Here is a 23,063-nt window from a genome sequence, read left to right on the forward strand (position 1 = left end):
GGAAAATGAAGCACAAATGGTAATCCATCAACATTTCTGAAGTTCAGCTCCTTGGGGAGCAGGAAGAATGTGCTTTTAAAAGCCGAGAGATGTGGAGTGCAGATGGCTTATAACTGAGCCTTGGGGAAACAAGCTAGTCCATCATTAGCGTGATTAGTCCATCATCAGACAGCGAACACCACTGATTATTTTACCGGAAGTGAATCGCTTTTGAAGAAAATGGAAGGGCACATACCAGATATTACGCATATTACTCAATAAACTAGCTCCTGTTCAAAGCAACTTACTTGTTTTAATATTGGGAAAAGTATTAGGTTTTTGAGCGCCCTACCCAGAGGTTGAGGGAATTCTCTGTCTCCTGAAATCGAAGTCATGCATAAGCCATCTCTTTGGAAATTCCTCTGTTCCATTTCATGCCATGATGGCAAACTCTGAGAGTCTGTCCGACCTAGAAGTGTGCTTGATGATGAGGTTGGCAGACCCAAAGTTTAGTCCTGGATTCTAGCCTGTAATTCTTGAGAGTTTCTGGGACAGATGGAGTTAAGAGATGAAGGGAAAGGTGTTCATGGTGGCTGCTATGGCCCTTGGGAATTATCCAGCATGAGAAAGAGGTTGCTGCGCTGCATGGAGGTTGCCCAGCCCCCTCCAACTCCATGACCTAGGCCAGAACAAGGAGTCCAAGTTTCCAAGTTCAAGACCTTTCCTAACTACATCACCCTCTATAATTCAAAACCAGCCTCTTGGGACCACTGAACTATTTTTAGAGTTGATGCATAGTACACAAAACACAGCTACCTTTTAACAATTATATGATTATTCCAGGACCCATCCCTTCCGTTTGCCTTGTCTGACCTGGAACATTACCGGGGGGAAAACCACATATATTTTTAGTGTTTTCTTGAATTCCTCAAATGTTTTTCCCTTTTCCATCTTATTTATGGTCAGAAGGATCTGGTCTTTGTGCTTTATCCTTTGGGATGTTCACATACATACCTTCTCCTGGGGCTCTTTATTTGAACCTGCTAGACCCTCACTAAGCTCTTCCCTGGTAGCTCAGCTGGTAAAGAATCTGCCTGCAATGCAGGAGATCCCAGTTTGATTCCTGAGTCAGGAAGATCCCCTGGAGATGGGATAGGCTATCCACTCCAGTATTCTTGCCTGGAGAACCCCCATGGAGAGAAGCCTGGCAGGCTACCCATGGATGGGATTGCAAAGAGTTGGACAGGACTGAGTGACTAAACTCACAGACCCTCACTAAGTAAGGGCACTCTTATCAGTGACCTCTGGCCCTTGGGTTGGTGACCTCATCAGTAATTCTCCCATACTGTCCCTTCCTAAGTGCCAGAATCTCCTTATACATCAAATGCCTGTCCAGGGATATTTATGTATACAAAGAGCAATATTTAAGTATCCTTTTATGATTGACATCATAGAATTTCCCAAGAATTGTGTAATGACAAAGAGAGAGAATACATGTGTATATTCCCTAAACACCCCTAAACCAATGAATACACACATACACACAGGTACAGACATGCACATATACACGTTTATCACACACGCTCCTCTGCACTGTAAATTCAGATTGAAGAAGGCAGCAATGAGCACTCACAATTCTAGACCGTGGAAGCCTCTGGTATATTTGACATCTGGACCAGATCTTTTATTAACTTTCCCCTCTTTTATATGGGAACATTATTTTCAGTAATAATCCTTATTTTCTTGATTAATTCTGTAGATTTAGGATAACTAAAAAAGAAAAAAAATTTTCACGGAAACATTAATTTTCAGTAAAACATTTTGGTGTGAGCTAACATCTGTATTTGTCAAACAAAATGAGTACACTGTGCTAGTAGTACTCTCCTTTGCTGTTTTAAATTTTAAACACAAATAAAAATTTGTGAAGTCCCATAGAATGACAGAATTGAAGCAATTGTTGTACAGTTTATTTGTGTATACAATTATCATGCTAATTTGGCTTATTTTTAGTCTGCTTTTCAAATGTAGGGGCAGATCAGTATGCAAGGCAGCATACTGTTCAAATGCAGGGGGATAGAGACACTTGGGGGGGGGCTTCCCTGGTGGTTCAGATGATAAAGAATCTGCCTGCAATGCAGGAGATGCAAAGATTCTCTGGAGAAGGAAATTGCAACCCACTCCAGTATTCTTGCTGGGAAATCCCATGGACAGGGGAGCCTAGTGGTCTACCATCCACGGGGTCGCAAGGAGTTGGACGTGACTGAGTGAATAATACACACACAGACACAGTTGGAGTGACCTCAGACAGTTCCAAACCATCAGGAACTTATTCTTGCAACCAGCATGTGTAGTGAAGTCCCTGTGTGCCAGGAGCCAGTATATGACAGAGTTTTCTGAATTAACTTCTACGCAGAACACAATTTTCATCAAAAGATAAGTAATACAAATGTGGTAACTAGGAGCTTAGATTCTATTACTGAAACTTGCCTGTGATCACAGTAATTATATAAAACTTAGACCAACAAAAGAATTTTTTAGGAAGAGCATTTTCTCACTGGCATTGTTTGGAATTGCCACTTCACAGTGATCATTTTAGTTTGTTTCATTATTGATCTTAAATTCTCCCCAGACATGTACCACCTTATTGCCTGCACCTGGGGGAACCTCTACCCACCACCCACCTTTGTGCCCTGGATTCCAGAGTGTCTTGTAAACTTGTCTCACAACTACAGGAGACTTTGGGGTTAGATGGTCACCTATCCTGCCTCTTCTGTTTTAGCTTGGAGTGGTGCTATTAGAAATACAGACCCAAAGGGCTGGAGAAAGGACTTGGCACCAGCAAACAGAAGTGGAGGAGACTCTCCAGCAAAGGAAGACCACTTGAGTCCCCAGACTCTGAGGCAATGCCCATCTTCTCCAAGGGAAGCTCATCTTCCAGGAGTCCCCTACATGCTTCTCATCTCAGCTCCATCTGGAGCCTGACCCTGAGGAAAGAAGAATGGCACAGTCTCTTTCTCAGTACTCTTCTAAGCATCCCCAGGCCACCTGGAGAAAAAAAAGTATACATGTGGCACTGACCCGGAAGTCAGAAGGGAAACCAGCTTCACTCCACTTAACCCTGAAGGAAGGAAGCAGGAAGCTCTGCGTGGGGATGGGCGGAGCCTCCTCTGGGACGGGCTGTCCTGTTCTCCCTGACCCTCTCCGTGATCAAGGATCCAGCACAGAAAACAGAGCCCCTGCCGCAGGTCCCATGCCTCTCTCAAGAGCAGAGACAGGAAACAATCCTTACAGCTACTGCTAAGTGTTTACACCATGCCAGACGGTGGGTCCGCACCCAGCCAAGCCTCATGTTTCTGGGAGGGATGAATAATTTTCATCCCCATTTTACTCCCAGTCTGGAACGCCTGGTCTCAGAGCCTCTGACTCCATGAGAATGGAAGAACTGGAGCAGCCCATGTCCAAAAGCCTTTCTGTCCTGTCTGGGGGTAGTTAGCTGGGGGTGAGCCCCTCCTGTGCCCCTCGCATCTGTAGACCCTGGAGCGTGAACCTTGAGACCCCTGCGGTTGTGCTGCTGGATGTATAGCATTGGGACCCATGGGGGTACTGTGAATCACGTCTGTCTGCTCACAGAGCAAGATTTAGAAGTGGGCAAAGTGGACTTCTGGATAACTTACTAGTATCAGATGTGTATAATCAGATGCCAGGCCTCTTCTTCCAAGCCATGCATCATTCATTTCTTCACCAGATGTTGTTAAAAACCTGCACACCAGACACTATTGCAGACCCTACAGATAAGTGGTTACAAACACAACTGTCCCCAAGGAGCTTCATTCCAGCTGAAAGAGCATGCCTGGCTTTGTGCCCCGAGAGATCCACCCCACACCCTGTAGCACCTTGTCATCTGGACGAGCAGGAGATCCCAGCAGGAGATGGTAGAATGGGAGGAAAGTGGAGCTGGGGATCTACTGCCCTCCCTCCTCGCTGGGCTACAGTTTGACAGTGTCTGTATTGCTTCATCCTCAGCCACAGATTCTGGGGAACCCCCTCTTCCACATCCACAGGTCTTGCCAGGCTTCTCTGACACCCCACCCCAACCTCTGACCCTTTCCTGCCCTTCAGGAGGTGATCAAGGGCTTCCTGGTGCTGCAAGTCCCCTGTTGACTAAAAGCCTACACCTTTCCAATGAACCTTTGAGAGTGTGGTTTCTTTCCTGGTGTGGCCTTGACTGATACAGTAATATTGACAATAAATAAATAAATAAGTTATCCATCAGATGGACAAACATGCTATGTAGAAATATAAAAGTAATAAAGAATGTGTGTGTATATGTGTCCATGTGTGTTGATGAGGTGGCATCACACTACTCTTTCTAACATGTTTCCCCAAATCCCCTTTCTGACCCTCGTGCCATCCCTCCCCAGCCTCATTGGCTCAAATCTCATATTACTGGATTTTCCACTGGATCCTCAATTTTTCTTATCTGTATTAACCAAAGCAGGTCAGCTTATCACACCTCTGCCTTTCAAATGTGTATCCCAACTTCTCAAGCCAAATGCCTACCTCTAGTTACCATCCTAGTTCCAAGGTGATCCTCCATTATCAACAACCAGACATGTCATGAAGTTTATGAGTCAACATGATTTATAATTTAATTTTGTGTGTTTGGGAAGCCCAGGCACTTTGTTCCCTGCAGAACTAATTCCAATGCTTGTTCTTGAAACTTCTTGCCTGAAAAACAATACTCAGGGCGTCTTCAAAGCATCTTCCTCTCTTGCCCTGCTTTCTGCAGGCCTTAGACCCTACTACCTGTTGACTGGTGCTTGTATATATCTGTAATTTCTGTTCTATCAGGCATCTAGGTGGCCAGTGATAATGAGCCACTTTGGAGGCTGCCATCAAAAAGAGAAGTGGTAGGACGGGGCCATGGGAGGTGCGTTGCTCTCTGATGGAGTTCAGGACACTCTCTCCCCAAATATGGCATCTTGGGGTTTAGAGTTTGAGAGTTTGAGGAAATGGCAGAAGCAGGAAAGTCTCTCTGATCTTCCCCTGCCCTTCCACTCTGAAGAAGATCATAAGACCTTCATGGGAGAGGTGCCCTCTCTCTACCCCAGGGATGCTGAGAAGAATCTGAGCAAAGAGGACTTGCTAAGCTTTCGCTACACTTCCTCACTCTCTGTCCCTCCTTAGCCTTCCCCCACTCACTGCTCTTCACCAGCCCTACCACAGAAGAAGCACTCAGGTTTAGGTCTTCATTTCTTCATAAAGGAGTCATTGTCATGGGAAATGTATTAAATAAATGTGTATACTTTCCTCCTGTTCACCTGCCTTTGTCAGTCCAAGTTTCAGACAGAGCCAGTGACTCTAAGAGGTCGAGGAAAGCTTTCTCCTCTCCTTCACCTCAAAGCCAGGGGTGAGACCTTGGGGCCCACTTCTCTTCACACCATATGAGGGAACATCCTGGTGGGTACCGATCAGCACCTGGACTGGATGATCCTCATGGGGAGAATGCTTAATAAGCCCACAAGTTTCAATAATGGGGACTCTCAGGCCTTCCCACCAGAATCTCAGGGTAGAGTCCAGAATCATGAACAAACTCTCTAGGTGACTCTTGTGCAAATTACACTCTGAGAAGTACTGTCCTAGAGAGCACCTGCCATATTCTACCACAAAGGACTTCACAGGGGCCCTTATCTATCCCCCTGCAATTCACCTTATTTTTCCTTTACCCCATTTTTTCCTTTCCTATGGGTAGGAATCACATGTAAACAGGGTCAGCCGAATGGCCAAGCTCGAGGCATCTGGATTGAACAGAAGCAGGGCTGAATTAAATGAGAAGATACTTACTCTTGTAAGAAAAGTTATGACCAATCTAGACATATCATAAAGCAGAGACATTACTTTGCCAACAAAGGTCTGTCTAGCCAAAGCTCTGTTTTTTTCCAGTAGTCATGTATGGACGTGAGAGTTGGACTATAAAGAAAGCTGAGCACAGAAGAATTGATGCTTTTGAACTGTGGTGTTGGAGAAAACTCTTGAGAGTCCCTTAGACAGCAAGGAGATCCAACCAGTCCATCCTAAAGGAAATCAGTACTGAATATACATTGGAAGGACTGATGCTGAAGCCGAAACTCCAATACTTTGGCCACCTGATACAAAGAATTAACTCACTGGAAAAGATCCTGATGTTGGGAAAGATTGAAGGCAGGAGAAGAAGGAGATGACAGAGGATGAGATGGTTGAATGGCATCACCAAATCAGTGGACATGAGTTTGAGTAAACTCCGGGAGTTGGTGATGGACAGGGAGGCCTGGCGTGCTGCAGTCCATGGGGTTGCAAAGAGTCGGACATGACTGAGTCACTGAACTGAACTGAACTGATTGAACCGAGGGCTGAGCTGGGGCTTGAACCCAGGTGGGTTCAAAAGTGTTGTGGGGGGAACTTCAGGAAATGTGAAGGCACCCCACTGCCTGTGAGCTCGCAGAGGCACAAAGTAACTAGGCAACCAAACTGGTGTACCTGGGGGTTTCCACTAAAATCCCTGTGTGCAAATTAAACAAATGAGGGGAAAGAGCGAGTCAATAAAAGTTCATTGTTTCTCGGACTCAATGAAAGTAGTTTTCTGTTTATTTCCTTTTCATACAATCATAGTTCACTTCAGTTATTTTTAGTAACTTCCCTTGAACTCATTGTTTTAAAACTCATAAGTAACTTGCATCAGAGGGTGAATATATTGTGAGGATAAGAAATGGGTGCTGTGCTTAGTAGCTCCACTGTGTCCGACTCTTTGTGACCCCATGGACTGTAGCCCGCCATGCTCCTCTATCCATGGGGATTCTCCATGCAGGAATACTGGAGTGGGTTGCCACGCCCTCCTCCAGAGGATCTTCCTAACCTCGGGCTCAAACCCAGGTCTCACGCATTGCAGGTGGATTTTTTACCATCTGAGCCACCAGGGAAGCCCAAAAATACTAGAGTGGGTAGCCTATCCCTTCTCCAGGGGATCTTCTGGACCCAGGAATCAAACCAGGGTCTCCTGCATTGCAGGCAGATTCTTTACCAGCTGAGCTATAAGAGAACCCCACAAGGAATGGAGGAACTCCATTAATTCATTTTCCTGGTAAACAAAGGTCAAAAATTGGAAAATTGCAGTATTGGAAAATCTTAAAGCATACAGTTAGTCCATTTGTTCTTTATGAAATAGGGATAGTTAATGGAACTGAATCCTCTTTGGACGAATGAAGATTTCCAGATGCTTCCAGATATTCAGAAGGGTGTTTGCATTTCAAGACTCCAGAGAGAGGAATTTAACACACCAGATTGGTAATAAAACCCTCACTGTAACTTGCTTTTTTATGATTTGTAATTATTTCTGCTCCTGTGAGCCTCATTTTGATTCATTACTCACTGTACTAAAGATTTTTAATTTGGCCACTTACTATTTTGCACGTGAATATTTTTCTTCAAATCTTTGGTGCGAGAAATTTAGTTTGTGACCATGACATTTAAAAAAGATAGTTTGGGTAGGGTTTGTTTTGTAAAAGTAAAGTGTTAGTCGCTCAGTCATGTCTGGCTCTTTGTGACTCCATAGACCATAGCCTGCCAGGCTCCTCTGTCCATGGAATTCTCCAGACAAGAATACTGGAGTAGATTGCCATTCCCTTCTCCAGGGGATCTTCCTGACCCAGGGATCAAACCCGAGTCTCCTGCATTAGCCGGCAGAGTCTTTACCCTCTGAGTCACCAGGGAAGCCCTCACCTTTATTGTTCTCTTTGCCTTTGGGTTTCCCAGGCTCTTCCTGCCTTAGCTGGTTGGCCACACACAAAGACACCAATCTCACATTTCCACGTTCACAGCCCTTTCCATGGAGACTCAGATTCAAGTTGCTCTAAAAATGGAGAGAAACTTGCTCAAAAGTTGCACATCTAAAGCCTCCAAGGGGGCATGCCCTCCACCTGAGTGTTTGCTCTGTCCAGCAAGTGACTTCCTACTTTGCAAACAAACTTCCTGCTTTGCAAACAAATGTTTCAAATTTTGGATTTTTAAAATTCCAAAGAACTCTCCAAGTCACCATATTTTTACCACTTACAGAGTATAAAGGAGTGCTTCTTAGGTGGCTCAGTAGTAAAGAATCTGCCTGCAATGCAGGAGACACAGGTTTGATCCCTGGTTTGGGAAGATCCCCTGAGGAAGGAAATGGCAATCTGCTCCAGTATTCTTGCCTGGAGAATTCAACGGCCAGAGGAGCCTGGTGGCCTACGGTCCATGGAATTTCAAAGAGTCAGGCACAACTGGGCAGGGCACAGCAGCATAGGGCAAAATCACCCAGAACATCAGGAATACTTGGCTTTGATTTTCTTACACTATGGAAATATTTAAAAGTTAAAGAAGCAGTATAGCAAAGAAGACAAGAGATTTCAATCATTCCTCCTCCCAGGAATTTTCAAATCAGCAGCTTAAGACCCACCTAAGTACTGTTGCCTAAGTTCCTGGCTTCACACCCCGAGATTCTCCTCTGTAAAGTGCTGAAGATTGGCAGCTTTAACACTTCCTAGGTACTTGCTTGAAATGCAAACTCTTTTTTGTGCAGAGTCTTAGCCACTGGACTGCCAGGGAATTCCTTAAAAAATGCAATATTTTGAGCCCACTCCAGACCTGCAGAATCGAAAACTCTGGGGGTAGACCCAGACATCAGTGTTTAAACAAATGTTCAGGGGGTGATTCTGAGGCACAAGAAAGCTTAACAATCACTGAGATATAAAATCATTATTTTACCACAGTGCTTCTCAGTTTGTGAAAGTCCTGGTGTCTGGTCTCCAGGTCCAGGCCAATAGAATCAGAAGCTGTGCCTAAATTTAGAGAAACACTGGCAGATAGATATCTGCTGGTTTAGTTGACGGAAAGTCTCTCCTCTCTCTAAAGTGACATACAATTTGCTGTTGCTGTTTAGTTGTTTCATTGTGTTCGACTCTTTTGTGACCCCACAGACAGTAGCCCATCAAGCCCCTCTGTCCATGAGATCTCCCAGGCAAGAATACTGGAGTGCGTTGTCATTTCCTTCTCCAGGGATCTTCCCGACCCAGAGTTGATGTGCATCTCCTGCATTGGCAGGCAGATTCTTTATCACTGAACCACCTGGGAAGCCTGACATACAATTGTCTTCAGCTAAAACCCTGAATCATTAGGGCTTCTGCCCACCCTCCCACTTCACTTCTCTCCATCACTTTCTTCTTTTCTTACTCTCCCCTCTCTGACCCTCCTCGGTGCCCTGCCAGCACTGTGTTCTCCAGCCTCTGCCTAGAACTGCCTTCTTCCCCTATTTTCACTGGTCTAATGCCCATTGTCTTTCAAGGCCCAAGTCAAGGTCATTCCAGGCAAGAAATTGCTTTAACTCCTTCTAGTTGTATGTACACCTCTGACTCTCACTTGCCTCCATCAAGGCATTTCCTGAACTGCATTAAAAAGATTTGTGAGCTCTTCTTCTATCCTTTGATTCTCCTAGTCCCCACCCTCATGAAAAGGAAGGGCCTTGTTTGTCTACTGCTGTGTGCTGCGCACATAATTCACTGTAGGCTGATGCTCAATTCCTGTTTGTTAATAATGACTCCCCAGGTGGCACATAATTAGAATCGCTATAAAATGTTGAGAACATGGGCTGTGGTACCTGACGACCTTGGTTTACATCCTTGTTCTACCTCTTACTGGCTAAGTAAGTTTGGACAAATTACTTAATCTCTTTTCCTCAGTGGTTGGTGTTGATGAAACTTTTGTTGTTATTTTTTTACTGAAATATAGTTGATTTATAACGTTATGTTAATTTCTGTTGTATAGCAAAGAGGTTCAGTAATACATATATTTACACATATATATACATTCTTTTTTAAAATATGCTTTTCCATTATAGCTTATCATAGGATATTGAATATAGTCTTCTGTGCTATGCAGTGGGAGCTTGTTTATTTGTTGTTATTTTTAATTGCTCTCTCTTGCTGAGAATCCACTCTGTCACAGGGTCTAGGCTGAGTGCCTTTTAAAAAACTGTGTGCATGACGTTTAATTTTCACAATAAGCTAGGAGCTGGTTAGCTACTCCCACTTGAGAAAGGGAGGCTTGGAAAGGTTAATCAACTTGCCAAGTCTCATTTGAAAACGACATAGATTGGCGGTCAAAGACATTGAAGAATCTGGGGCAGATCCAAATCCTAAACCCAGCTCTTGCTTCTATAATATATCATGCTGAGAAAAGCTGCCAAGACATAAACACACAAATTGTTAAAAATGACAGTATGAAGGATGCTACAAAATGGTACAGGATTCTCTTCCAAACCTGGAGCCCACGAAAGGGCTACAAATTCAGCAGGAAGGATATTGCATCAAAGATGAGCCCAGATGGCAAAATCATTAAACTCCCCATTGGGGCGCACAGAATGTAGGGGTGCCCAGTGTAGCATGCATGCATGTGTGCTCTCAGATGTGTCCGACTCTTTGCGACCCCGTGGACTGTAGCCCACCAGACTTCTCTGTCCGTGGGATTCTCCAGGCAAGAATAGTGGAGTGGGTTGCCATGCCCTCCTCCAGGGGATCTTCCTGACTCAAGGATGGAAAGCATCTCTTGCATCTCCTGAATTGGCAGGCAGATTCTTAACCACTGCACCACTTGCCCAGTGTAGACACTTTTCTAAACACAGGTTGCCAGGTGTTTCCTATATATTGTTATTGATGCATAATAAAATGTCCATCAGACTTCCGAGGAACCATCTAAAGTGCTGGTTAAAAAATGTGGATTCCCAGTTCAGCTCTACTTCCTGCCTCCAGCCCCAGATTCCTACTTGACGTCATAGATCTAGGTAGAGCCTGGCAATCTGCATATTGACCAACACTCCAGCCATCTCTCAACCATACTTGGACAAACCATGCTATCTATGGCTCATATTTTACATGCCATTTCCTGCTCTTTTGTACTAATATTTTACATGCATTATTACAAAAACCTAATGTAGAGATTTAAAGGAATGACATTTTTCAACATAAATAGCATTTCCTATGTTTTCTCTTCATAGCTCAGAGAGGAGATAGAATGTTGTCACCACCCAGAATTGGGTGAGCCTCTGGCCCCACCTTCTGAGACCCACCCCTGCTGTTTGAACTCCTGGGAGACAGGACCTTGAGTGGATTTGGTACTGACTCAGTGATAAGGCTGATTCTTCTGGGCTGCCCCTGGTTCTCCTTCAAACAACTCAGCAAATCCATCTCTGTGACTTCAAAAGACCTGCCGGTGCAGCTGGGGAAATTTTACGTAATGCCAGCTGCATAGTGAAGTGGCAAAACCTTGGCAAAATATTAGCCCTGCTCCACCATGGCAACCCCACTTCAGGTGCATGAAAATTCAGCGTCATTCATGACACATTCAGACATTCTCCCTGCGGGGAAACTTAAATTCGACATGAAATCCAAGTTGTCTTTCCTTTCTGCTTTTAAACAGAGACTGAACACTCAAATAGGAAGTGCTCAGGATTCTAATTTCCATCTTGAAGAAAAGTGAAATATTGTTAGCAGTCTAAATGTGAGTGGTTTCACTTTAAAAATTATATTCAAATATAATTTTTGCATTTTTAAAATTTAAATACATTTCTAAATAAACATCTACTAATACCATTTATCCCCAAACAGTAAAGTCATTTACTGTTTACTGTTACTTAAGCTCAGGGAAAAGTTCACTAAAGTGTCTGTTAAATGACTCTTTGACATTCCCAACTCTTTGTAATTTAGTGAAAAACCCAATGTGCCAGGAACTGTGCTGGGGGTGAGGAATACAAAGATGAATGAGGAAGCATCTCTATGTTCTAGGAAAGAAGTATATGGGAACAATTACTGAGAATACAAATACGAAAGGCACCATAAGGGAGGGTTGCAAGGATGCCTGGAAGACAAGTCAGCTCGTGGATGGAGAGACATGTAAAAAGGAAGTAATCTGGTGGCATTTCAGACAGACTTTGGATGATCAGTGGGGGCTTCCCAGGTGGCGCTAGTGGTACAGAATCTGCCTGCCAAGGCAGGAAACACAAGAGACGCAGGTTCGATTCCTGGGTTGGGAAGATCACCTCGAGTAGGAAATGGAAACCCACTCCAGTATTCTTGCCTAGAGTATTCCGTGGACTGAGAAGCCTGGCGGGCTACAGTCCATGGGGTCACAAAGAGTCGAACATGATTGAGTGAGCACTTGGATGATCAATAGTTTACTTAACAGAGAAGGGAGAAAAGAGAACTCTAGACAGAGAGATGAATTTCAGCAGGGAGGTGATGGAGATGGAGAAGGGAAGGTGGTCCAGATCGTGGCCATTGGGAAGTAGCAGGAACAGTAAGTGAAAGGAACCTGCAAAGAAAACTGAGTGGTTAGAAAGCTAGGAGACTATGGAGCCCCAGAAAGCAGGATGAGAGCACAGAGGGTGGTGGTCCACAAGGTCACGTGCTGTAGACAGGGGAGTGAGATGGGCTTGGGGTCATGGAGGTCACAGAGAGTCTTGGCAAGACATTTGCTAGGGGGTCCTGGGGGTCGGGGAGATGAGGAGACAGAACAGAGTCATTTCCTGGGTGAGTAGTTGATGATGACACAGGACGTGAACATCAACAATCCTTTCTTGCATTTCACGGTGAGGAGGAAAGGAAGAGGAAGGGTAGCTGCCTGGTCAGCAAAGGTTGTTTTGCCATGAGATGGTCCTACGCAGACTTAAATGACAGTGGGGAGAGCCAATCAGAGGAGAGTGTAGTGAAGTAGTGATGCCATTGGGAGGATGAGTGTGTGTGTGCGTTCAGTCCTGTCTGACTCTTTGTGACCCCATGGACTGTAGCTCACCAGGCTCCTCTGTCTATGGGATTCTTCAGGCAAGAGTACCGGAGTGGGTTGCCATTTCCTTCTCCAGGGGATCTTCCAGATCCAGGGATCAAACCCTCATCTCCTGCGTTTCCTGCCTTAGCAGGCAGGTTCTTTACCACTGTGCCATCTGAGAAGCCTATTGAGAAATAAGACGGGGTTAAAGCTGAGCTCTGGATGCAACGAAGGGCTGTCTCTTCCTTGGAGTGGAGCTGGGGTTGAGAGGCAATTTCCTCTGAGACGGCAGAGTTGTCTCCTGAGAGTGAGTTGTATGTCCCTATTTGTGTGTGTGTGTGTGTGTGTGTGTGTGTGTGTGTGTACTTGGCCGTGTTGGTGCTTGGAGAGCTGAGGACACTGGAGTCACCAGAAAAATGTGTCTGGGTATCATAATAGCGTCTCTGGCAGCACAAGGGCTCAGGTTCCTCTTCTGATCTTTCTGGATTTGGATCACCCAGTTCCCTGATGGCTTTGTACTCTCACTAAAAGGCATGAGTGTATGTGTCGGCATACAGGTATAAATACACCAGAGGGGCTTGAACTTCCTCACAGGCAGAACTTCTGCTTTCCCTTGGTTCCTAGTAGAGTTCACACAGGTGGCCTATGCTCCATATATGCTCCATAAAGAACTTGGTTCACGTAAAATCTTTCCACTCATTTCACCGACTCCAAAGGGGAATAACAACTATCACCCTAGGAGGACCCTGCCCTGGGAACAGGGAATGGGGACAGGGAACTAAAATTGGGTGAGCATTTTTATTATGAAAGTATGTTTTGGTAAATAAAGTAGAAATTTTGCCTGGTCTGAACAATGACTGGGTGTATGTAGTGATACTGAAAGAGAACTTTAAAAAAGAAGCAAGTTTTATAATGGTTGGAGGGGGGAGATTGGGGGAAGAGGTAACTAGGAAGTTTGGGATGGACAAGTACACAGTGCTATATTTAAAATGGATAACCAAAAAAAAAATAAAATGGGTAACCAACAAGGACCCACTGTACAGCATAGGGAACACTGCTCCATGTTATGTGGCAGCCTTGAGGGAGAGTGGATACATGTATATGATGGCTGAGTCCCTTTGCTCTCCACCTGAAACCATCACAACACTGTTAATCGGCTATACTCCAATATAAAAGAAAAAGTTTTTAAAAAAGAAGTAAGTTTTATGCTTTATTACCTATCTCCTCTCCACTAACACACACACACATATATACACATACATACGCATACACATACACGCACACACATATACACACATATATACAAACACATACACAAACATATATATGCATATACAAGTACATACACATGTACATATATACACACACACACATACACATATACACACTCATATATACAAGCCTATCTGCATATGCAGCTGTGTGTGCCCCCACACAACCCAAGTCTGCAATCCTTCTGCTTCTTCAAAGGCTGACAGAGGGACTATTCTGCGATGGGGCAGGCGGACAGAAGAAAGGGTTAAGTAAGGCTCTCGAGCAATGCTTCCACTTGTCCTTTGAGGAGTAACAAAGAGAGGAAGCACAGCCTCGGTGGAAGGAAATTCCCAGGCCCTACTTCGGACATTCGCGACCTGCCCTGTGAACCCCTGAGCAGTGTCTGATAATAAACACTTGCAAACAAAACAATCCATAAAGACGTTTTTTACTAACATTTGCACATTTTTCACCAAAGGACTAGAACACCTTTTCCTGCATCTGTGGGCCCAGAGGTGGCCTGGTCATCCACCTGCTGACAAAGCCCAGCCCTCTCATCCAGGCTCAGGGCTGGTGTTTCTCTGTGCAGGTCCCCTGGGGTGTCCGATCATGATGGACCCCATCCTGACAGGCAGCTGCTGGGATGCAGACAGTGGACCCCAGAGGGCAGGTATGAACCCCTGCTTGTAAATCTGAGACCCACTCTTCCTCTTCCGTGGTAATCCCAGATGCAGCCCTGAGCGTGGCAGCCTTGACCTTCCCCGGGGTGAGGAGAGATTGACAAAGGCCTGAAAACTCTCCTAGCATAGTGTGTCCATTTAGTAACAAATGTGGATTCTTCCTCAGTAAGGGCAAAAAAGCCAAACCAAAACAAAAGAAAAGCAAAAACACAAACCCTCCAAACAACAAAAACCCCTGGAGACTTGATGGCAAATATTCTTACAAGAGGGCTACCCAGATGGCATGATGGTAAAGAATCTGCTTGCTAATGCCTGAGACGTGGATTCCGTCCCTGGGTAGGGAAGATCCCCTGGAGGAGGAAATGGGAACGGGCCTCAGTATTCTTTGCCTGGAGAATTCCATGCACAGAGGAGCCTGGTGGGCTACAGTTCATGGGGTGGCAAAAGGGTTTGACATGACTTAGCAACTAAACAACAACAAATTGTATGTCACGTTAGAGAGAGGAAAGACTTTCCACCGACTAACCCAGCACTAACTGACGTTCTTACAATTGTTTCTTAGAGAGAGCTTAAAGCATATTAGGACCAAAATGCAAAACTTTAAGTGGAAGTCTAGTTTGGGTCGGTTTATTTGCAATACTGCATGTTAGTTCTCCTCAAACTAATAAGGTGTAAGGTTTGTTGCATCCATTTCGCAGATAAATCAAGAATCAGAAACTAATCTAGAATAATAGGAAAGATCTAGGTGGCTCAGGTGTCAGATTCCTTTTCGTGTGTGTGTGTGTGTGTGTGTGTGTGTGGTTGTGTGTATAGGCACCTATGCTTTAAAAAAAAAAAAAATATATATATATATATAAATATATATAATATGCTTTAAAACCACTTTAATTGCAATCTAACCACTTTAATAAAACCACTTTAATTGCAATCTAACCCAGAGTTAGCCCCATTTCTGGACTAGACCAGAGTCCACTTCAAGACAAGGATGAGGATTTGAGGAGATCCACAGCCACAAATAGAAAGCTGAACCTTTGTTTCTGAAATGCCATCAGTGGTCTCTGAGATATTTTTAGATGAAATAATCATACACATCTCATTTGAATGTGCCCAGAGCTGCCGGGGCACCCTGTACAGTGACCCCGGCCTGGAGGACCACGTAGACTTAAGGAATGAGAGGTTCCAGATTTCACGGTGGGCGGGTCACCCGGAGCCCTGCACTCAGGCCCTTCGCTGCCCTTTGTACCGTAACAATGCGCGGAAGCGCAGGCTTGTTAGAGGAAATTCCCAGGGCCTTAGTTTGGACATTAGACAGTTGCTTTGCTACGCTGGGCTGTTGATGTGCATCTAAAAATAAACATGCTGCTCTGCATGGATTTCTCTGATTTTTGTCCTGCATAGTTGATTATATTTCAAAAGGATCTTTTTTTAAAATTGTTTTCAAGAAACCTAGGTAAACCTGGAGAAAAAAATGTACTGTAGTTTTGTTTTGATTTGACAAAACACATCATCCGTTGATGTTCGCTTCTGTTGAAAGAACGACAGTTTCTTTTCCCTGAGATTTCAAAACAAAGACTGCGAGAACAAAACGCATGCGAAGATGCTGCCCAAGTGACTGCAGAAAGACGTGAGGGATAAAAATGACAAGACCAGAAAGTTCTTCTGAGTCCTGGAAGGGTGAAGTTTGAGCAAAACATCCCAAGAGCAGTGGATGCTGTGTACAGGTCCCTCTCCGCCTAAGCTAAATTCTCCTTTTTATAAAAGCCCCCTGGTCCTGAGCTGGCAGAGAGGCTGTTCTCATGTGGCTTACTTAGCAGAAAAGGAAAGGTGGGTGGAAAACAATGGTTGGTGAACTCCGAGCAGGCAGCCAGCCGCAGCCAGCTCTCCTCTAACCCCCAAAGGGAAATACTTCACTCACAATCCCTGCAATTTAGAAGATGGCACTACTTTATTTTGCATTTCTTAAAATTAGATTTCTGGCATAGAGAGTGGACTTGTGGACACACAGTAGGGGGAAAGAGAGGGTGGGATGAATTGAGAGAGTAGCAGCGTTACCATGTGTAAAATAGATAGCTCGTGGGAAGTTGCTGTGTAGCGCGTGGAGCTCAGCCGGGGCTGTGTGATGACTTGGGGGGGGAGGGAGGCTCAAATGGAACGGGATACATTAATATTAATACTTTCAGCTGATTCGCCTTGTTGTATGGCAGAAACCAACAGAAGGTTGTAAAGCAACTATCCTCCAATTAAAAATGAAAAAAAATTTTTAAAATTAGATTTCTGGATGATAAAGAATACATAGTCATATTGTGCTTTTGTTTTATAGATAGAGCAGAAATCAAGGACAAAGATTTGAGTCTTGCTATTACTTGCCTGACCCCAGTGCAGCTGAAAATATCCCAAAATGTGGCGATCTATAACACAAGGAGTAACCCACAAACTAGTTGAAGAGTAACCCAGGAGGAGTGGTTTGGAGTGAACTTTTCCCATCTCATTGTTCTCGTTTCTTTTTTTCTTTTTTCCTGGAAGTCCAACCTCTTGATTGTTCCTGCAAAGACCCTATTTAAAAAGTATCACAGGTGGGTAGGGCTAGCTAGTCAAAAGGCAGCCTCAGGCACTCTGTAGCCTGATACTTTTTTTTTTTATATACCTTTATTTGGTGGCTTGGACTTGAACCCTGACATCACAAGGCTCTCAGTAGATTTGAACGGGAAAGACCTTGAGGTCATCACCCACACTCCACCCAGTGCAGGCATCCCTTTGGGAACATCCCGGCCATGCTTCCAGGGTCCTGGAATACTGCCCAGAACAGGGTGTTCACCCTGCCACGAGGCAGCTCACCCAGCTTAGACAATTCTGATGGTGGGTAAATCATTCTGTACATTGAGCTAAGATTTTTTGCCTTATAATTTCCACTCATGTTGACCTCTTTTCCCACACACAAACATCTTTAAATATTTGAAGTTAGCCTTCATGGGCTACGGGGCTTCCCCGGTGACTCAGATAGTAAAGAATCTGCCTGCAGTGCAAGAGACCTGGGTTCGATCCCTGGTCTAGAAGATCCCTTGGAGAAGGGAATGGCAACCCACTCCAGTGTTCTTCCCTGGAGAATTCCATGGACAGAGGAGCCTGGAGGGCTACAGTCAGTGGGGTCACAAAGAGATGGACACAACTAAGTAGCTAACACTTTAACTTTTGTGAACTACAAGAGTTACCTCTTACTTTAGCTATCCCCTGGTTCCTTCAGCTATTCTGCACATGACATTTTTATCATTTTCACCATCTTGGTTAGCTTCTTCTTTTCAGATCTGACGTATTTTTTGAGGCAACATATTCGGTACTTTATAAATAACTAATCTTTACAACCTTGCTTGGTAAATATTATCTGCATTTTCAGAAACAAATCTAAGACTAGACATATAACTACTTATTAAAGGAAGTGACAGATGGAGGATTCAGAAGTGGGTCTGCCTCTTTCTAAGCCCACTCTAGGCTTCTGATGAAAAAAAAAAATGTTGATCAGGTACAGGCAAGCTTGATCTCAGACATCCTGAGACCCATGACAGATCATTAGAAACCTTTCACGCAGGCGAACCTCTTTTTTCTGTTGCTCCAAGGTGTGCTTACTGATAGAAATTAATGCTAACCTAAGAGGCTATAGGAAATGACTGGCAGAAAACACTTTGCCTGCTAGGAGGCAATTATTGGCAAGGTGGTTGTGCAGGAAATGTTGAGGCAAAGAGATGCTCAAGGAATAGGAATCGAGAAGGAACTCAGGATGTCTGGAAGGCATTTCATTTGGAAGCTTCACACAATGATGGAGAAGGAAGAGAAGGCTCAGACAGGGGAAGGGTAGTCCCTTGCAAAAGCCTAAGGAGTCTGCTGCAGCCTAAGCCTAGGTTGTGTCTGGAGAACAAATAGCAAGTATTTGTTTCCTCCCAGCTGTGTATGCGCTCCATGCAGGTACAAAGCTTGGGGACCAAGGATACCGTGGCCGGCTCCCAACTTCTGATTCAAGGTGAAATGAACACAAATTAGAAAAAAAAACCCAATGTAATCAGGAAGGGAGTCCTTGCAGCCGTGCCACACACAGTCGGGGTCAGGGATGTCTTCTTTGTTCTGTGTCTTGTAGGTTCCTGGATTTTTCACGCACTACTTGGTGAAGCTACTTCCTTCCCTTCTCCTGGCTGCTTTCCAAAAGCAGAGATTGCCTGAGGATGACACTGCCTCCCTCCTCAGCTGCTCTACTTCAAACCAGCTCTCCACCCAACAGCAAATGCCAAGCGGACTCCTCAAAGCTCCAGGGCGCTGCTCCCTGGAAGCCACTGCCGCACTGTGTCCCATGGAAGGTGCCAAGGACAGTGTAATGGCTAAGCCCCTGGGCATATGAAATGACTCCCTTAAGATCTCCTCTTTGCCAGTCTGACCCAGAGAACAACTGAGCCCTGCCTTTCAAGTCCTCTATGACATGACAGACCTGAGTGCATTGGGTCCCTGGACAGTATCTTCTCTGTTCACTCATGAAGACAGGGGCCTCTTTTCCTTATCGCTCTCTGTCTTGTTCACCAGTTGAGAAAATCCAGGTCCACAAGATGGATGTGGCCCCACCCAAGGTCACTTGGCAAGGGAGTTGCAGGTATTGGACTAAATCAGATGCTGAAACACAACCCAACTTTCTACTAAATCACTCTGCCTTCGAACTCCTGCTGTCTTTACTTGGATGTGCCAGCTTTGGTTAGAGACGAGGTTTTCAGTTTTCCTTCGGGCTTTTTAAGAAGCAGCAAGATCAAGGAGAATAAAAAACCACATCCTCTCTATGGGCAACTGCATGGAGGCAGGACTCACATCTCTGTCTTCGGCCATCATATTCCTTGAGTATTACACTGGAACTGGTGTGGGAAAGGTGTTCGAAACATATTTGCTGAAAAATGAGTGAGTCTGTCTCGGAGTGGTGGAGAATGGGGGGCATTGATGGAGAAACACCTCCCGGGAGAATCTATTCATAGTGAAATAAAAAAAAAGGATTAAAAAAGATGTGGCACATGAGAGGTACTCAAAATATGTGGTGAAGAAAAGAATCCAGCAAGTTTCATAAAGGAGAGTGTGGGAAAATGTTATAGAGATTGGCAATCTCCTTGGAAAACTTACAAACTCAAGATCTCAGTCTGAAGATATGGGGTTCTTGGGACAATGTATCCATTCATGGGTCCATCCATTCATTCATTCATGAATTCAAAAACACTGAGTACAAGCTATGTACCTGGCATTGGTTCAAGGATTATGCATTCAGAAATCAATGGCCAGTAACTCCTCAAGGATGAAACTAAACCTAGCAACCATCATGTAATGTACTAAGGGCTATGGCAGAAGCATTTTGCTAAGTGCCATAAATCGCAGACTTGAGGTGCACTTAGTATAAGGTGGACTGGATGAGGCGGGTGGAGAAACAATCAGCCTTCAGTGGGTAGTTGGGTGGAAAAGATGAATGAAGTTCTTGGGGACAGAGAGAACAGCACACCTAGACACTGGCAGTCAGCAGAGCTCTCACGTATTTGGAAGGTACTGGATACAGCTGGAAAGTCAGGAGTGAGAGGTGAGGCTGGCAGCATGATAGCAATCAGACTTTAAGTGGGGGCTTCACAAACTTTAGTGCATGTGAACTACACAGCGAACTGGTTAAAATGCAGATTCAGTCAATCCAGGAGGGGATGGAAAACTGGACTCTCTAACAAGCTGCAAGGGCAGCCGGTCCCTGGACAACCTTATAGGAAGCAAGGCTATAAGCAGTGGGGCGCAATGGAACTATTTCACTGAAAAGTGACATTCTCAGAATTGCATTTTCCCAAGAACCCTATAGCAGAGTATGGAGAACAGAATGGAGGGAGGCTGTGGCTGGGTTGAAACACAGAAGTGGCAAGAAAATTTCAGCATCTGAAAGAAATAAAGTTCAGGAAAGAAAAAAGCAGTAAAGGAAAGAACTGTCAACGTTCAAACAGGTGTAAACTGACTGATATTTTATGGACTCACTATAAAACATTTCTCCTAGAGAAAGAGTTGCTTATGAGGACAAAAATGAAACAATAAAAACATAAGAGGCAAAAAAATAAATCATAGAAACATGCTGTGTGTAGTGTTATTTGAATAAGCCTTGACTGACTGGCCCTTGCCAACCCAGACCCCCGCTTTGGGTCTCAGTGGACGCATCATCTCAAGTTCCAGTAAGGACTGAAAAAGCAACCAGCTAAAGGGAGCAAGGCTTTCCAGGTGGCTCAGTGGTAAAGAATCAGCCTGCCGATGCAGGAGACAAGAGTTCGATCCCGGGGTTGGGAAGATCCTCTAGAGAGGGAAATGGCAACCCACTCCAGTATTCTTGCCTGGGAAATCCCATGGACAGAGGAGCCCGGCAGGCTACCCTCCATGGGGTGGCAAAGAGTTGGAGACGACTTAGTGACTAAACAACAACAAGAGAAACAGGATCCTGTAGACGGTAATCACAAGAGAGCAAATAAAATTAGCCTTCTCAGCCATCACTTGAGAGGCACTTGCATCTAGCTTCAGGAAGCTTCAGGAAGAACAATTGATTCACAGCAAGTTCTGGAAAATAACACGGCAGTCCACCAGATCCTGAACACAGTGCTTGTTCATTTCTCATAACTCAAAGGCACTCCAAATTAGAAACACCTATTTATATTTCTGTCAGAAAATCCCCTAGGACATCTTTAACTGAAAGGAACAAAACTCAGAAAGGACTTTAAAAAAAAAAAAAAGAAAAATCTAAGGAGGGGCCTGTCTTACTGAAAAGGAAAGTCAGGTGGTAAACATTTTCACTTTATACTGAAGCCTCCAAATGCAACTTCTCATGAGATTTCCCTCCAAAGGGAAGAAGACTCAGCTTCGTGTTCTAGGTATTCTGCTGGGTGGCATTCTTTATCCAAAGATGCACAAATTCAAAATCCCCAAAGGTCTTCTCCCCTCTCAGTCTTTTCCCCCTACATTCCTGTAAATGAATAAGCCTCAACCAGATACACAGGTTGAAAACACACAGCCTACAAGAAAAGCCATGTGAACACACAATTCAGAACAGCCTGGTTCACAGTCAACAAGACAAAAGAAAAATCCTTACAGGAACCCACCTTTCTCTTCTGTGCTTTGCAGGCTTCTGAAATTTAATCCTGTATTGGGAGGCCCCAAAGAACCACTTTGGGAAGGTGGAACTGAAGGGCCTCTGGTTCAGTAGCAGCCGTGGGAGGGTGGGGTTTTCCCAGGACCAGACTCCAGCTCCTCCGACTCACGGGGACCTCAGGGAGCAGAGGTGAACTGCCGTCTAGTGTCTGCTGCAGGAAGAAGCCGACGGACTCAGTGTGGCTGGAGGTGGGGGCGGAGGCTGGGGGAAGGGAAGTTATACAGGAGCCCGTGTTAAATCTCTTCACGATTTCCTGTACTGGGTGCTGGTTGCTTCTCTCCAGGCTCCCTGGAGGAAATAAGGCATTTAAACGTGTCCTTTGGCCACTGGCAAGAAGAGAATAAACATGCTAAGAATCGTGGCAATGAGAATTTGCAGGACTGGTGGGCCAGCTAGCTTAACCTTGCACCAAGTGCTTTCTTCCTGAAGTTTCTCCAAGTGTTTAACTCTGCAAAAGTCAAGAACGTCCTCATCCTCTTGTAGGGAGCTGAAGAATTTTCTGGCTGTACTCCAGATGCCGTGGTGTGGGGCCATTGGTCAGAGGCGGGCGGAACAGGCCTGGGAAGGGTCGGCTTGCCAGTGAGGGACAGACCCTCTTAGCTCTGACCCTGGAAACGCTGATGACAGTCTGTGTCTAATTCTGGAACACTTCCTCAAACTCTCTGGTCATGTTCCCCTAGGGTTTAAAGAATTCTCTGAGGGCTAATATCTACAGATTGCTAGAAACAGGACTCCTTTCTACATAGCTGGTGGAGTTCAGAGCAAAATGAAAATGTGAGGCCACTCCTTCAAAAATTAAGGATTTTGAAATGGGGAAACTTCCCTGGTGGTCCAGTGGTTAAGACTCTGCTTTCACTGCAGGGAGTACAGGTTCAATCTGGTTGGGGAACTAAAATGTTATGTGGCAGGTCCAAAATAATAAAAAATTGAGGAAATTAAAAAAAAGAAATTTGAGAAGGTAACAGCGGACTTTAAACCAAGTGTGAGACCCGAGTAGGGAGTTGTTTGCGGCTTGTGTAGGTAGTATCTCCATGAAGCCCATCTACCTTAGAGTCACTGATCGCAAGTTCATGTACTCGATACACAATGAGGCCAAACAAACTGAAACACTGACTTCAGAGCAGAGAAAGGTTTATTGCAGAGCCATGTGA

The 23,063-nt window shown here is 44.8% G+C and overlaps 1 protein-coding gene across 2 annotated transcripts in view; it reads right to left on the reverse strand.

The window, feature by feature from the left end:
• Window positions 1–22,346, reverse strand: part of ADGRF5 (adhesion G protein-coupled receptor F5) — a 107,800-nt gene extending 85,454 nt beyond the window's left edge. For both annotated transcript variants that reach the window (XM_061146877.1, XM_061146879.1), the window contains exon 1: window positions 21,863–22,346. The gene's annotated coding sequence lies outside the window, so the exon portion shown is untranslated. The remainder of the gene's footprint in view (window positions 1–21,862) is intronic.
• Between the last annotated feature and the right edge of the window lie 717 nt (window positions 22,347–23,063).

This window comes from Dama dama, chromosome 7, assembly GCF_033118175.1.
Source record: "Dama dama isolate Ldn47 chromosome 7, ASM3311817v1, whole genome shotgun sequence".
NCBI classification, from domain to species: Eukaryota; Metazoa; Chordata; class Mammalia; order Artiodactyla; family Cervidae; genus Dama; species Dama dama.